Genomic DNA, 17,805 nt, shown 5'->3' with positions numbered 1-17,805 from the left:
TTTTGTTGACTTTGTATTCAAGTGCAACTTTAACAGACACCTCATCATCAGGCAACACGTGAATCCTCATGTCATTTTTCATTTTGAACTTTTGACTATAGGGCCTTTCGCGATAGATGGACGCGATCCTCCATCCTCCGGTTGTTTACGTTGTTGTTCTTTGTTTCTGTTGTTGAACGCCGCGCACAAATGACATCGCTGTTGACCGGCTTACGTCACTTCCTAGTGCCCACTGTCGGTGCGAATGCAACCCTTTAAACGGTACTGGGAAATAGTTCGCGCAAAATCGCCCAGTACTTTAGTAGTGTAAATTTAGTTCTGGAACTAAAGCGGTGCGAAAGGCCCTTATGTTGGTGTTTTTCCTCATTAGGCTGGAGTGCTCCAGCATATAGTCCACTTTCTTTTGCTGTAAATCACATGGACACACTAAAGATGGGCTTCCCAAAAACAGTTTCTGTCCAACTCACACCTTGCTTTTGTGAATAATCTTGTTAGGATACTGTAGATTTGTAACTAAAGACTGTCCTGTGCTCATTGCAGGACAATATGCTCATACTGAACATCCTGTTAACATACTTAGTACTGTCTTTACTCTTCTACATGTCTTTATGAGGATTTCTGAAAATCTGCTTTTTGTTGAAAGTGCTATACAAATTAAATGTAATAAACAGCGGTGTCCAAATGTTTGAGACCACGCTGAAGCTCTGGGATTTTTTTTTTTTATTCATTTAAACTTGGACGTAAGCAGAAGGTTTTAGAATTTTTAAATAATTAAATCAAAGACAGTAGATGTTCAACATATTAAATATTTAATATTCAAGATTCTGCACTATTTCTAGGTCGTTATTTAAACAAATGCTTGATATTGACCATATTAACTACTTTGTACAATAAGTCAGATTTTCCTCTTGCCTAATCTCTTCTATTGAAGCATGTGTTTAGACGAGAGTCCGATGGATTTGATCTAAAATGGATTATAAAATTTTGCACAAACTTGTGGAGTCCATGCTAGCTTGAGTGCACATGGTCATTAAAGCAAAAAGGGTATGTACCAAATACTAAGAAACCCTGTAAATATTTCAAAGATTCTACTTTTCACTCAAGTTGTCAATAATATAATGAAATTGTAATGAAAACTGTATTCATTTTGGACCCCACTGTTTATTGAATTAACTAGTTCAGTGTTCAGTTTTTTATTTTCATGAGTGTGTCACATATAAAGCTATCTAACTGCATGTGGCTCTTTCGAGGAGTAGATAAATATTTCCACCCCACTGTTTAGAAATGTGCAAGCCTAATCCCAGGTGTGATGCACACTTTGCCATTTCCCAAGGCTGTAATTTCCTCTGAGGTTCTGGCTTATTATGAGAACATGATGATGCTTTCAGTTCTCTCTCCCTCTCTTGCTTTCTGTGTGTATCTCTCTCCACCACCACTTGCATGATGAATTAAAATCACACTGCCTCCTCAGTGTGAATCGGCTTCTCATGTACTGAGTGTTTCATGTACGATGCTGGAGGAAAAGTGATGAGAGGCGCCTTGGCTTTTCACAAGGACGCAGTGACCACTGCTGTGTTATAACACTCGGCTAGGTGACACACTCTGCCTCTTTTAGTTTACAGCCAGAAATGTGTTCTCGTATTAGTTCATGAGTTTGTGTTAAAGGCACATTTAATCATAGAGAAGTGTAGAGACCTTACTGAAATGCATAATCAGATCATCCTCGAGCACATTTTTACCTAGCTGTTGGAGCTGTAATTTAAATGTTATACATGACATCCTATTGAGCTCTTTACAGTGAATAAGCAAGAGTCCTGAATGGAGCAAAGGACACGTGGGAGTGATTAGGTGAAAAGAGCAGAACAGTGTCTGGGGCTGCTTAAAATTACACACAGATAGCGTGACATAGACTGGGATAATAATTCTGTGGAGATCTACCTCTGTGTTAGTCTGTCTGCTGTTATAGAGGTTCAAGAGTAGAGCATTAAGGTTAATTAATAGAACCACAGTCTCCATGTCCACCAGCGCAATCCAGCAGAAAGACTAATTAAAGTGACACACTTGTGATCACAGTTATGTCCCCTGTCTTCCCCCTGCAGCTGGAAAATGAAGGGGTGATTTTACAGGATCTGGTAAATGGATACATGTTGTGATGTGCTCAGATCTGGAGTAAAAGTTACAAATCAAGCTTTTATGTATTTTTTTTTTTTTTACTTTAAAATGCCTTTTAAATTGTACAGCCACATTATGAAAAAAATGGCACTCAAAAAATGTCAATTTAATTTAATATTATTGTGTAAGAGCATCTTATGAAGTCTGGTTGCAAATGTAGGTTTCCCTTGCAACACAAATTTCATGTGATCATATATGATGATGCATGAGAAATGTGTAACAGTGCATTTCACCACATTGGTGTGAATGGCACATATGAATACTTTTAAAGACATGGGACACCAAATATGTGCACATGTGTGAAAAACAAAGCCACATGTCCAACATAAAATAAATGAACAAAAAAAAAAAAAAAAAAACACATTTTTCAACAAATAGAGCACAGTGGCCTATAGAATGCAAAGTCAAAAATCAAACCATCAACAAGAAATAAAGACTCAGCATCATCACAGCAGAAAATAGAAGCAAAACTATGCAATGAACGGCTGGGTTATTTAAAGGGATTTGCATGATTGGGAACTGGTGTGAATGATTAATAATCTCAGGACTGTGAGCAGAGATATGGGTCATGTGACAAATCAGGTGACTTGGTCAGCATTTCATTAGCTAGCTGAAGAAATTCCTGGGAATCCTGGCTATCACAGTGACATGACGTACTGATTCATCTGAGCCATGCTGATTCAGTAATTGAGTCATCAATATTATCTTATGATTTGCACAATTCAACTTTTCTTTAATAGTTACAAATGTTTAGTTTATATTAAGAGTTAGATTTAATAATCATAACTACTTTTCTACCAACTTACTTGTTTCAACCACTTACTTGTTAAAATTCTAGCGTTTGTGCTTGACCTTGTGTTGCCTGTAAGCATTTCCAGCCATGGTTATGCTTGGCCATGAGAGTGTACTTGCAAAATTCACTTGAATTTTGTCTGATATTCAAGTGAACCATCCTAAGAAGGGCAATCTATTATACATTATTTGATTTTTGGCAGCAGGATGAATGCTTCAGCTAGAAGCATTCATCCTTATACCTTATTCTATCCCGGGTCAAATGTGAATAGTCAGTACAGATGTTGATTTCTAGCTAGACGCATTCATCCTTATACCTTATTCTATCCCAGGTCAAATGTAAATAGTCAGTACAGATGTTGATTTCTAGTCTGTTTCCTAAGCAGAACTTAACAGGTGCTATCATGGAAACAGTTAGCTAATAGGAAAACATTTTCATGAGATCCAATTCTTTATTGTCGTTAAGTAACTTTAGTTCATGCAGAGCCAGTGAGACTAACAGACAGTCAGTAAACAAAGAATACAAATTGATATGGAATTAATAAATTATATATGTATTTATATGCTTCCAGAGAAACAGGAGGTTTTGGACAAAAGTCCTTCATCAGCTATGCAAGCAAAGTGTTTATATGACCATAGTGACCTTAGAGTTTTGTAATAAGTATCTGGAAGGCCTAATTAAAAATGTAAGGACTGAAAAGTAGATTTTGTTGTTCATGAAAAAGTAAGTGGTAGAAAGCTGCTGTATAAATTGAACACATTATTACATATAAAGTGAACACAGTATAATAATATAAATTGAACAAAATAAAGTTCAAATTGCTCAGGATGACAAAGTATAGTATTAATAACAAGGTACAATTATTTACATACTTACTTATGCAAGTTTTACTTTAAATCAGATATGATGCAATGAAACTATAGGCTATATACCGTATACTCAGATTTATACAGATGGTCATATACAGTACAATGGATTATAGTTTTAGGAATTTTGGTCCAATAAATGAAGCACATGTTAATATATGTAAAGTCATTTGACAGCACACTACACCAGAGACGGAAAAAAGAGAAGATTTGCCAGTGATGTGTTGACAATATCCGACTGTATGTGACTAGTTGATTGATGCCCAGACCTTCACTTTGACCTGATCCCTCTAAAGAACTCCAGATCCTCTGAGGTCTCTGTCATCTGTTCCACTTCTTGCACTTTTAGTGAGAATCTCAGAGAGATTCTAACCCCATTAAAACCATCCAACCTTTTCAACTTCTTCTCAAAGAAATGTCATTTGTCATAGATAAACTATACTGGGACGCACTGCTCTCCAAATGCTGAAGCGCAATCCATATTACTGTATATGAATGACATCTCAGTTTATTCAATATTAAATCTATGACAAGATTAATTATTTACTGCATATACACTGTTGTTTATGTATTTTGATATTTGACAATGACTTTTTGTGCATGCTAGCCCAGTAGTGGTTAAGGTTCTGTACTTATGGGTCCTTGACAGAGATGGGATACTTACCTACATCCTTTACTCAAGTAAAAACACAATTAATCATCTGAAATAAAAGGTAAAAGTTGAAATATGGCTTCAAATTCTTCACTCAGTTTAAAATGAAAAGTATAAAATCTTACATTCTTTTACTCTTACTTAAAGTATGAAAGCAAAAGTGCACAAAATAAAAAGCCTTAAATCATACACTGATTTTAGTTACTGATGGTAAATTAGTGCCTCTTTCACCAAGGAACCAAGCAATGTGGGAAAACATTAGTTAAAACTAACTACCAACAGCTTTATTTCTAATCTGTCAAATGCTAGCTAGCACGAGACTAACACTGACAATGTAAACTAGCCGAATGCTAATAGCTAGCTGCTACAAATATACGTGTATGTGGCAGCATATATATTAGAGTGATGGATATTAGATTTCTTTCTCGCTGTCACATCTGTTAAAGTTTAGATTCATTAGGAATTTAGATCGACTCCTTGAAACTGTCTGATGCTAAAAAAGAAAGTTTATGACTTTACAGATTTGATTAAAGAGAAATGTAGTGATGTTTGAAAATGCAACGAGTAGAAAGTAAGGATATTTCTTTTTAAATGTAATGACTAAAATTCAACAGTTGCTGTTCTTCTTTTTTCGACTGTTCCCGTTAGGGGTCGCCAAAGCGGATCATCAGTCCGCATATTTGATTTGGCAAAGTTTTTACGCCGGGTACCCTTCCTGATGCAACCCTCCCCAATTATATCCAGGATTGAGACCAGCACTGGAAGTGCACTGTCTTATACACCAGTGGCTAGAGTCGGTTCTCTGGCCTAGAATCAAACCCAGGCCGCGGTGGTGAGAGCACCGAGACCTAACCACTAATCCTCCAGGGCTCCACTAAAAGTCAACAGTATGAGTTTAAAAAAAAAAAAAAAAAAAAAACTCGTCAAGTGCACATGGTGTACTTAAATACCAGACGTAATTGTATTTCGTTCTGCCTCTGAGCTTTGAGCATAGTCCTTAACCCTCAGCTGCTTAACTATGTGCTCAGATTCCAATCACCTTTGATTATTTGTCAATATTCCCTTAAATGCTGAGGTGTTAATGAATCAAGCATGCAAAGCATTCAAGGTCCCCCAGTACATTTTTCTGTGTACAGTATTTCATAGTGAATCTGTTAACAAAGCTACTTGGTGTTTGGGATTCGATTGGTCCTTTCTTATATTTATTTAGCAGATAGGAGAGAAATAATGTTTACTGAAAATAAGAAACCCTTCACAGACTCCTGCTTTACTGACTATTAGAGAATATTATATACTTATACCAGTTTACACATGTGCAATCAGTAGTAAAGGAAGCAGAAAACTGGGACATTATGCTATTCTTCCTGGTAACTAAGTCAAAAGTTCTTATATAAGGGCCATTATTCAGGATTCTCCCTAGACCCCCTAAAGACCCTTCAGTTAGTCTACATCACCCTAAGAGCCTATCACAGGATAGAGGGCTACAGTGGCTACAGATCCCCTGGTACCCAGTGACCCATATCAGGCTTGTATAAGTCCATGTAAAACTCACTAAGGCGTGTCACTCTACATGAAGTGCACTCTGAGAGGTCTCAGTGGTCCCATACTAGCTCCACATCCAGGCAAATTCAGACTGACTCCGGGATGCCTCATGAGCTGAACTTGAATACTAGATTAGCCCTAAGAAATACACTACTAGGCAGCATGGAGAAAACTCACATTCTATTCGGACTTGACTATGTTCTTGACAAGACGTGCCTTACCATCAGATTATGCTAACACTTTATTTGGTTCGCCCATCTTAAACAGGCAGCATGCACCACAAGATACCTTCTCTTTGGCATCCTCTAGGATGCATGAGTAAATGTTTTCACGCAATACTGTTACATTTATCGAAGTTTGGTCTGTTTTGAGGTCACATGACATGATTCAAGTTACCTGAGATCATTCAGTCAGCCTGTCAAGAAACCAACATGGCTTTATAATTCTATTCATTTTCAGCAATAATAATAATAATAATAATAATAATAATAAATCGATTATGAACACTGTCTTTATATGCTGATGAAGAAAAGAAGTTTAGATGTTGTTCATTATGCTATTTGAAGTGTATTCGAAATGCAAATTTTAAAGTGTATGTATCATAAAGTGTGAGTTCCACCTTTAGACTGCCAACAGCTTGTTAGTTTGCTTCATGCTAGACATCTATCAACTGATTTTTAGCATGTCAGCAGTTTTGGTTGGTGATGCTCGGTCAATAATCTATAGACCTTCATAGATTTAGCCCCTTTCTGGTCCACGGTATTTGTATAATCCAGTTTATACCTATTGAATTTTTAAATAGGTGTATGACTAGGATTGGGGTGCATTTACAAAAATGCATGTAAAGTAAAGGTAAAAGACAGCTAAAGTGTCCTTCAACACAACCTATGTGCATTTATCAGATCTTTAAACATTAATAAAAAGCTACAAAATCTACAGCACATAGAAAAAAAATATGACAATCCCAGTCTGCTGCAACTGCATTTTACCTGTAAATCCTTCAAAAACTTTATTTTTCATTAATGTGTGAATCCATTTATCATCTCATACTTGAAACATCTTTTTTTCCAACAATTCCTCCATCATAAGTCAAGAAAAATGTACATATTTGTCCCACAACATTCACTCAATCCTGAACACCTGCACACATCTGTCCTTATGAAATGTCTGGAATATTCCAAATGACACAAGTTTGATAGGAAACTGCATCAACCCGATCTCCTGAAGATCATGAGAAACATAAGTTCTCTCATTCTTTTTTTTTGTGATATTGTTTTGTGATATTGTTTGACAATGTCAGTTTGAAAGTAGAACCCTCTTACACAAATTATAGAATGAATGTAAATTATATATATATATATATATATATATATATATATATATATATATATATATATATATATTTTTTTTTTTTTTTTTTTTTTTTTCATTAGAATGGCATTAGCAGGGATGTTACACATTTTGTGTATTTATTAATTGTGTGATAAAAAAAAGAAAAAAACACTAATTCATTTAAAGGCAAAACGCAGCCATTAAATGCAAAAAAAAAAAAAAAAAAAAAGCTAAATTAATTCTAATTTAATTTATGGAATTGCATGCTTGCATGGAGCTTAATTAATTGAAATAAAATATTACATATTACAAAAATATGACCAATATTTTTAACATATTTAATGAAAGTTTAATCAACACTGAAATAAGTGCACCGTGGGAGATTTGAGACACAGAAAAACATTAAAAAAAAAAAAAAAGTAGTGCCAGAAAAGATTTTTTTGAGCAGATAGAAGAACGATTTTTGGTTCCCTAATGAAACTTTTTGTTGTTCCTCCAGTGAACAGCATAATTATTTTCCACCGCAAAGATGGAACATAATCGTAACATTTTATGGTGGAAGATTTTATTTTATAAACAAAATAAACAAAAATGTTTAAAGATCCATCAAACAAATGGTCCTTTCAGGGATTAAAAAAAAAAAAAAGTTCTTCTATAGCATCACTCTGAAAAGCCTTTTTCTGGCTCATTTATTTTTAACAGTGTAGGACTGGATGTTTTCCAACACTGTGTCTTATTTTATCAATTATTTGCTATTACAGTCTTCTTATTCACAGTGCCTGGTCATGTCACTGCATATTTCAGTCATCTTCGTATCCATTTTTCGTTTTGTTTTTGCACTTATGTTACATCACAAGACCTGCTACAGCATGAAGAACAACTAAAATAGACTCAGATGAAATATGTCAACATGTTCATGCTAACATACTAAAAAAAAATCCCTTATATTACCATAATGAATTGAAAACGTTCATATTCTTACAGTGAATATTGCTTTAAGCTTGTTTTCATGGTCCTCAGAGGCTATGCCTCTAAGGTGACTCCACTCAGGAAGCGTATTGATCATGTTCACCCAAGCTGAGGCTTCACTGACAGTCAGATAATGAATGCAGCTTCCCACTGGAAAACAAACACTTTTAATAAGATATGCGCTGCCCTTCTGACATTTTTGTAGCAGCTTGTGTGTGTTCTCTTGCTGGATGTGAGCAATAAGGAATGGTAACTGCCTGAGCTCTGTGTGATCATAAACAGGAAAGGGTCTGTGTAAAGAAGAGAGAAAAAATCTGCTTGAATTTGATACACATTGTATCATAAGGATATCGAAGAATCAGCAACTTAATCAAATGTTAATGTATGGAGGCTCTGAACTCCAAGTTCTGAAAAAGTCCTTTGTTGTTATTTTGACTTAATATCTCAGAATGCTGCTATTTTAAACCTTGACCATACATCAACTGAATTCCACTATAGCAATGTCTCACTTAAGTATTATATGCAAAACAGCATATGGAATATGTATCATGAGCTAATACTCCATGAATTAGTCTTATTGATAGATTGTAGGGTGTTAAACGCAAAACAATAAGATAATATGTCAAAATAACATCATCACACTTTTTGCAACAATTTTTGTGTTCAGGATTTTTGTGTTTTGAGAGAAATTGTTGTTCATTATTGAATTCATTAATATTAATTCATTAATATCTGTAATGATAGTGGCATATTATGTAATATTTTACTTTTTTCAGACAATTTTTTCTGTAACATTGAATTCTTTGTTGAAAAAGTAATCTAAATCTAAAATGTTTTTGTACTGACAAAACTTACATCATAAAATAAAATTTGTATTTAAAAAATTATAGTGCCTATGACTTTTGCACAGTGATGTGTGTGTGTATGTGTGTGTGTGTGTGTGTGTGTGTGTGTGTGTGTGTGTGGCGGTCTGGGAAAACCAGTGCATGAAATCTGGAAAATGGCCAAAAAATCTCATCTGTATTTGACCAGATTTATGAAGAAATGATTTTATTTACTTTACTAGCTAACTTTTTCTTGATGTCTGTCTGCAGAGATCATGTTGTGCAAGTTTAACAAACGCAATGGGAAATGCAGTCGGTCTGTATAAAGATGTCCAAAACCTTGCAAGCTAAGTGTGATTTTGTCTTACGGAGAATGTCAGGGTTTGATGACGTTGTTGGATAGCTATGTGCTGTAATAAAATGAACATAAGCCTAATTCACCAGTTCAATATTTAAATTTATCCAACAGGACAGCAGTGAGTGAATGAATCAGTGATTATTTTCCCATGATGTTAGCGTGATCAGAGATCAGTAGAGTGAAGAGATGAAGATGAGGCTCGTGTTTAAAGCCATGAGTGACTTTGAGCTCAGGTGATGAGATAGAGACTGATGTGGATGATGTTGATAATCATTTAAAACATTGCCAAATTTGGCAGTAGTGTTGTTTTTCCATTAGCAAATGAAAAATTAATTAACAAATCACATTTGCTTTTAGACAATCAATATGGTGGTGTCTTTCATTAGATTTAGAATGAAATATTTAATTGTAACTTTCTCCCTTTTCACTTTTGGGATTAACAAGGCTAAACTGCTAGAACTTTACTTCTGGTTGAGATGCATGTCAAAGACAAACGTATTTCATTTCAAAGAAAGTCTGTAGGTTTCAGAAACATATGTAGTGTAGACATGTACGAATGTGTCCATGTGATGAATTTCACACAAATTTCTAAAAACTAGATCCACCTTAACTCTTTATTAGACAAAACCTGTGCATGCTGCAGCAGGATCCGGTGTGCTGGGATGGTTATTGTGCAGGATCATTAGGTGTGCCCATCATCACAGGAAGCGAGAGAAAACTCAAAAACTCATTAATGGTTTCTATAGGAATTTCGCATTCACTTTGGTGAACTGTCTAACAGCAGCACTATTGTATTTGTGTTCATGCTCATGGTTTTTATTTATTTATTTATTTATTTTTTGCTCTTTGCTAAAAACAAGCTGTCAGACAATGAAACAAGCTGTCTGGCTTTTAGTGCCTCGTAAATGTTGCGCTGGCTCTTCAGCTAATTGGTGCCGTGTTCACTGGCTGTACGGATAAAAGATGACTTAAGAACTGACAATTACAATCCATCAGAGTTAAAAGGAAATAATTAATCTCATAGGATGTATTGCTGCCTTGATGTACGAGCATTTAGATAGGCTTTTAAGATGCTTAAATCCACTGACCTGGATTTCCTAACTAATATTTGCTGTCTCTCACAAGTCTACATGTATCTTATATAAAGATCTGGCTAATATTTTATTTGAATAGTCCAATGTAGACACATATGAACCATCGAAAGAATGTCAAAATCAACTTCAAATAATATTTATATATTATATTTTATATATTATATATATATATATATATATAATATATATATATATATATAATATATATATATATATATATATATATATATATATATATATATATAATTTTTATATATATAATATATTTTATATTCTTTATGTACAATATGTTTATATATTTTCCAGCATGTTGTGAATTTTCCTGTGGGATTAATCTATCTATCTATCTATCTATCTAAAAATGTATCAATTCAAAATAGAAGACTCTTTCGACTATGACTGGTCAGAATGTGTTGATTAATTTTCAATAACACATAAAATGTAAAATATGTCATTTTAAAAAATAAATAAATAAACACTGTTACTGTTGGAAAATTGCCATGTAAGCCGTATAAGCAGGGGAATGTGCTGTTCCAATAAAATAATCACCTTCGGAGCTGTAATAGTAACTCTGCTTCTCATCAGGATACATCACACTACCCCATCATTGATTATTTTCCTATAGCAACATGTCCCAAATGTTTTATTCCATAATTATACTAGATAAAGTATAGAGTCCAGAGTCTAGAATGATGAGCTGGTTTTCTGCTCAGCACAGTACCTGGTTTTCTTGCACATTAACCACCTGTTCTATTAAAGTAAAATGAAGACATACAAGGAAGGGTGGAAGGAGAGAGGAAAAGACCATCACCGTGTCTGCAGACCGTTTCCTGACTACTGTCTCTACAGGCTTCACTGAGTCCATCACAGCATAAACTGATAGACGCATTACTGTAGGCTGAGCTTCATCCTAGTATAAGGGGAAACACAAATTAGAAGCCAAAAAAAAAAAAAAAAAATGGAATGATTTGTTGTATTTGTACCTTGGGAAATCCAACATGAACAGTATTTCACTGAGACCATATTCAAAGTGATGTAAATATGGCTACTGAAATCCAACGATCTTCATGGTGATGATTCATGTGTGGCTGCATGAATCATGATTTGAAAATGAATTAGCCCAATTTGTCATTTCTTTGAAAATTACAATCTATTGTCAGTGGAGCAAAAAAAAGTATAATTAGTCAGGTACTGATTTGCATGAATGCTTTAGCACAATTATCTAAAATGTGAGCAAGGATAAAATTGATTGTATATTTATAGGGCTGTATGAGGGCTGTATGATAGATGAGTTGAGAGATAAGTGTGGTCAATTGGCTTATAGCCAAAGTTATGTTTCAGGAGAGGAATCCAACATTAATCAACACAATATGCTTCATCATTTGAGTCGCCAGTGTTGGGAATGCACATGATTTTGTGCAAATGTCACATAATCGGACTGTTTAACTCCCAGCACCATGGTGTTGTAATTGCGTTATTAGTTTCCCTCAAAGCTAGTTATGTAAGCTACCCACTCGAACAGATCAGCTTTGTGTTTTCTGACTCTATCATGCCATCTGAGAAAATGGATACTCATAGTAAGATAGAGCTTCTGTGGTTTCTGTATGGATAGCTCTCAAATAAAGAGTTGTTTTGTTAGTATGACCTTTATTTTAAAAGTAGACCAGAATTATTCAGAAAAAAAAAGAAATTTTAATTTTTGTAATTATTCAGATATGTTAATGTATTTAACCAATTAATAGCTCATCATTAACACATACATTTAAAATCCTGCTTTAAAGATGTTAATATTTCAGAGCTCTTGTCAACTGGGATGTAGGTTGAAATGGATTATTCCTTCTCAGAAGTCAAACTTCCCAGTTAGCAGTTCATGAATGCAAATTTACTTACTTAAAGCTGGTAAACGCTCCCAAACTTTGCATACAACCCCAGAATCTTCACATTTCATGTAAATCCATGCAATCAACCATGACTTATTGCGATTTGATTCAATTAAGCTCCTCCCCACAAGGATTGATTGGCATGTGGTAGCCATATTGTTTACAAACCTCAACATGCTTATGATTATTTCTGAAATTTAGAAACTACAGAGAAATTTTTTGTGAAAAAAATCTTAGGACTAGTTTGCAAAAGTATGTTTAGCATATTATGCAATTTATTTAAATTTGAGTGGGTGGGCTTAAATAAGCATGTTTTTATGGCTTGAGTCAAGTCAAGTCAAGTCAAGTGGCTTTATTGTCATTTCAACCATATACAGCTAGTTAGTACACAGTGAACCGAAACAACGTTCCTCCAGGACCAAGGTGCTACATAAAACAAACACAGAACTACAGGAGACTACATATATTTATATAAAGTGTACAGTGCAAACATGTGACAGCACAAGACAGTACAAAACTACCAAAACAAGACAATGGCACAGTAAGTTACAGTGCAGCTCCGACTAGTACACAGAAAACATGAGGAAACATATCATGTGAAAAAAAAATCACTGTACTCCATTTTTCAGAAATATGCTTGTTTTTTATTTCAAAAACATATGTCCATAGCATTCCAAGTGGCCAATCTGAGGTTACATAAGGCACTAATGGATCCATAAATAGACATAACACTTAGATTTTATGACAATAACTCAATGTTGACACGGAAATGGCTGATGAAATCTAACTGGCCAATGATGACCATTTTTCTAATCAATCAGATACAGTCCAAATGTTGTCCTAATGCTAATATCTTAGCCGGTGACTAACTCTTCAGTGATAACTTTGCTTGCTTCCAGACACATCAATCCTTACAGAGCTGTCACACTCTGATTATGTGATCATGCACTGTGAGAACTGAATCATGGGAACTGTCGTCAGAGTGACGCAGGTCGCCTAAGAGCTACTGACTGCTCATAGACTTTCGGGGAAAAAAAAAAAAACAAGGAAAGTTCAAGTGCTGATATTGTTGTTATTATTATTGGAATCTTTGGTGAAACATTTCCTGTGAGTAATTTCTAAAACGCTGTTTTGTTAAATGTTCCTCTGCAGCACCTTCCCACAGTGCCGTTTCACATGACCTTTATTATGGACTGACTCATAGATCAAAATAGACTTGGCAGAATACTAGCCAAGATTGTGGAAATTTAAATTTACTTTTATACAGTGCCTTGCATAAGTATTCACCCCTTTGAACCTTTCCACACTCTGTAGTGTTACATCTGGGAAAACAGAAATGGACTAAATTAGACACAAAATAAGCCGTAATATTGAATTGGGGGGAAATCAACATAGTTTGCGAAGCTGTTTACACATTAAAAACATAAAAGTTGTGATTGCATTAGTGTTCACCCCTGTTGGTGTCCACCTGTATGCAAAAAAAAAAAAAAAAGTCACGTGATCTCAATATAAATCCACCTCTTCCTGGAAGACCCCACTGTTAAACAAACAGCCTCTTGATGGCCAATGAGCTATCAAAATAAATCCAGGACAAAGTCATAGAAAAGTGTCAATCAGGATTTGGTTATAAAAGAAATAAGCCAAACTCTAAATACTCTGCAGACCACCATTAAATATATTATTTAAACAATGGAAATAATATAGCACAACTGCGATATTGCCTAGAGCAGGCTGTCCACCAATAGTTAGTGACCAGGTAAGGAGGGCGTTAGTCAGAAATGCAACCGAGGGTAATTCTCATTATGATGCTACCACCATCGTGCTTCACTGAGGTGACAGTATTCTCAGGGTGATAAGCAGTGCTGCTAGACAATGTGTGAATAAGGAATATTTGCTGTGTTTCTACGTGAATGCCACCTGTTTTTAGTGAAGTTGCTAAGTAACCACCTGAGAGTTTTCAAAGGAATTTTTGAGCGTTTTCTTTTTTTTTTTCTTTTTATATTTGCTTTGGCTTCCTGTTTAGGTAAGGCAGCAGAAAACCATATGGATGCACCTTAAGAATTCCTCCACAAAGAATGGGGAATCAGAAACACATATCCGTCCTCTTGGATCAGCTGTGTAAAACCCATGTGTGAAGGACATTTTTATCCCGAGTGGCCCTACTATTCCTAGTGTTCCAAGTTCAAGTCTGTGAAACCTAACTAATGGGAGAATTTCACTGATATTTAGCTCTAAAATCAGGCCTTTGAAGTAGCATTAGCCTTGTACATCTCCCATGTATTGATAGGCGTAAAACAAGTCTGTTTTTCTTTTATATTTTTGTTTCTAAAACCCACGGGTAAATGATTCATTTTTCCAGATAATGCCTAGATTACAAGAAGTTTCATCATAGTCTTATCAGCTGGTGTTTTCTTTCCTATAATGTTTGTAATATGTAATGGACTATAAGCAATGAATTAATTTATTATTTATTTTGTGTATAAGAACAGTAGTTCATATTAACACTGCATATCTCTCTCTCTCTCTCTCTCTCTCTCTCTACTTAGCAGATGTCTCCAGATGTGTCATCAGTGCCCTCTCTCGGAATGACTGAATAAAGAGGAACCAGTAAGAGAATTGTGAGCCAGAGAGATGGTTAAGAGAAGCAGTTCATTGCCCATGCATCCTTACGCTATAGTAATTCAAAAAGAAATGGGGGAAAACAATGATATAGGTATATAAAGAACATTTATTACTTTGAATTTATTGCTATTTATTAGCATTTATTGACAATTAAATTTAATATTAATTGTATGCCACTTTCAGCAACAGACATTGATGGTTTTCGATCTAGATCCCTAATGAGTAAGCCAGAAGCAACACTGGCAAAAAAAAAAAAACCCTTGAAAGGAGCCAGACTCAAAAGGGAACCCATCCTCTTCTGGGTGACACCGGATAGAGGGATTTAGATAATTACAGTTTACACTCGTACAGTGAAAAGGCAAAAAGTATGAAATGCATTGAAATTATCCAGGATGTTGGATGTAAGCATATTAGGAACAGGATGTACATTATCACATCACACAGCTGATGAAAGGACAATTATTAGCCTTATTCTTTTTTCTTTACCATCACATGCTGAGTGTGAGGAAAGGAAAGTCATAAGTTAGTTTCTGTCCTGTATTTCGAATTTAAAATTTCTTCCCATAAGAGAACAGGCTCATCGGACATGCTGTAAGAGTGAATTTGAATATCATGAGCCTTTCTACATAAAAGCTTAAGTAGCTCTATGAAAATTTCAGGAGATGATTGGCCATCTGTCACATGTTCATCACTTAGGACTTAAACTGCAGCTCAGTGGCATCACACTCCATCTTTCTAATAGTGCTGTTTGGAATGGTTTATTTCCATCCATTACTCTTTTCTCCTTACATTTCACTGCTTGAACACACTGTTAAACCTCTGGCACAAGCCTCTGGTGGAGCACTAAATGGGTTTTTGCTCAGAGACCCTCTCTCTCTCTCTCTCTCTCTCTCTCTTCTTTCCTAATATAACCTTCTTTTGCTCTTCCTCTTTTTACCTATTTCTCACCCTCTTCCTCGCACCTTTCTGCAGCTCCAGGTGTGCTCTGTTCCTGAAAAATTTCTGAGCAGAGTGGCTCGGAGCAGATGGCAGTTCATCATAACAGTGTCTCTTAGCCTGATGCTGTACTGAGAGAAAACGGTCTAAAAACATCAGCCAATCATCCATGCCACATAGAACACTCAACTCCTCTGCTCTGTCATTAAAGATCTGTGCTTGAAATTGGAATCTATCATTATTTGAATTAAAAGGACTTTTTAATCCACCTTCAACCATATGAGAGCCATGAATCACCTCAGCAGAGAACTTTAAGCAGTGATAAGTGTATGCTAAAAAAAATTCTACAATCTATCAGTAACTCACATTATGATTGTGGCTTAGGGTACAGGGGCTCATCAAGACAAAAAAGCTACACCATTCATTACTGTTTAAGTTTCCAGTCCATAAATAAGCTGTGTCTACATAGCTGAGCTTGCTCTTAGCCAGGTCTTTCATTCAAATTACTCATTTGCTCCTTTGGGTGTTTTGTTTTTTTATTACACAGTGTTTGCTTAGGCTATTTACTTCTAGTTCCTTCTCCAAAGGAATTTTGAAAAAGCGATTATTGGGAAAGTAATCCAACTTTCATGTTTATTACACCTACCCATGTATTTCACGTCTTCACGTGTGTTATGGGTGTGTCGGCACAGCAGGCTTAAATAAATTAGCTCCAATGCTCACAAAATCTAGGGGGCATTTCACAAAGCTAGATGGATCAATATAAATTTTCAGACTGAATACCAGCACTGCAAAAAAAAAAAGGTGTCTTAGCAAGTGAAAATATATTGAATACAGTCACATTTACCTAGCATTTCCTATTCTATGATTGTGATAAACCAATAAAAATAAATGTTATGCTCGACATATTGTTTTGGCAAATAATTGTGCTAATTTGAAGCATTTAGTTCTAGAAAGGAGCGAAATGATCTGCCAGTAGAATAAGAAATCGGAATTGATGCATAATAATCCCTACACCAATGTAGTCACCTGACACGACTGTTAATGATAGGCTGTGTGAATGTACACTCTGGGCTAGAGAGAAATCAGCCCCAGGCTCTACTTCACACCACTTCATACCATGTTTATTTTTACATACAACAGTTGGTGCTGATGTTTTTCTTGGTTTCACAAAAGTCAAAAATAATCCACTTTAAGCTGTTTGTTTACAGAAATTAAGATTATATGGATGCCAAAACCTGTACCCTGTTTTGATATGGTTTTGAAAGAGAGGGGAGGCTCTGTCCCACCAGTCCATTTATACCAGCCAGCCCTGAGTGTATGGGCGTGTGTGAAATAGAGAAGCAGACAGATGCACAGGTGAAAAAGGGCATATTGTGTGCTACATAATAAGTCTAGGGGACTAGCCAGAAAGAAATAAAATCCAAATGAAAAAATCAGAATTCAGTCAGGATGAGATCTTCTTTGCAGTAGACCTCTCAGTCAAAGGGAGTTTATTACTTGTATGATCCTCTCCGCCTTATAGCCTGTCTTCAGAAAGGGCCTTATCTCTTTAATTTTCTTCTTGCCGGGTCACGACGAGCATTCCTGCTGTTTGCCAAATAACATGAGAGAAAAGTGTCAGCTGAAAAGAGCCCTCTTTGTCCATTTGTTATAAGAGGCAGAATAGTGATTGGGTTTTAGAAAGGACAGGAGGGTGTACATGGTACGTTTAGAGCTCAAGTACTTCACATGCTTGCAATAGTTTCTGTTTAATGGAAAATAA

The sequence above is a fragment of the Pangasianodon hypophthalmus genome, chromosome 6 (assembly GCF_027358585.1).
Source record: "Pangasianodon hypophthalmus isolate fPanHyp1 chromosome 6, fPanHyp1.pri, whole genome shotgun sequence".
In the NCBI taxonomy this organism is placed as follows: domain Eukaryota; kingdom Metazoa; phylum Chordata; class Actinopteri; order Siluriformes; family Pangasiidae; genus Pangasianodon; species Pangasianodon hypophthalmus.
Note: the sequence above shows the minus strand (reverse complement) of the source record.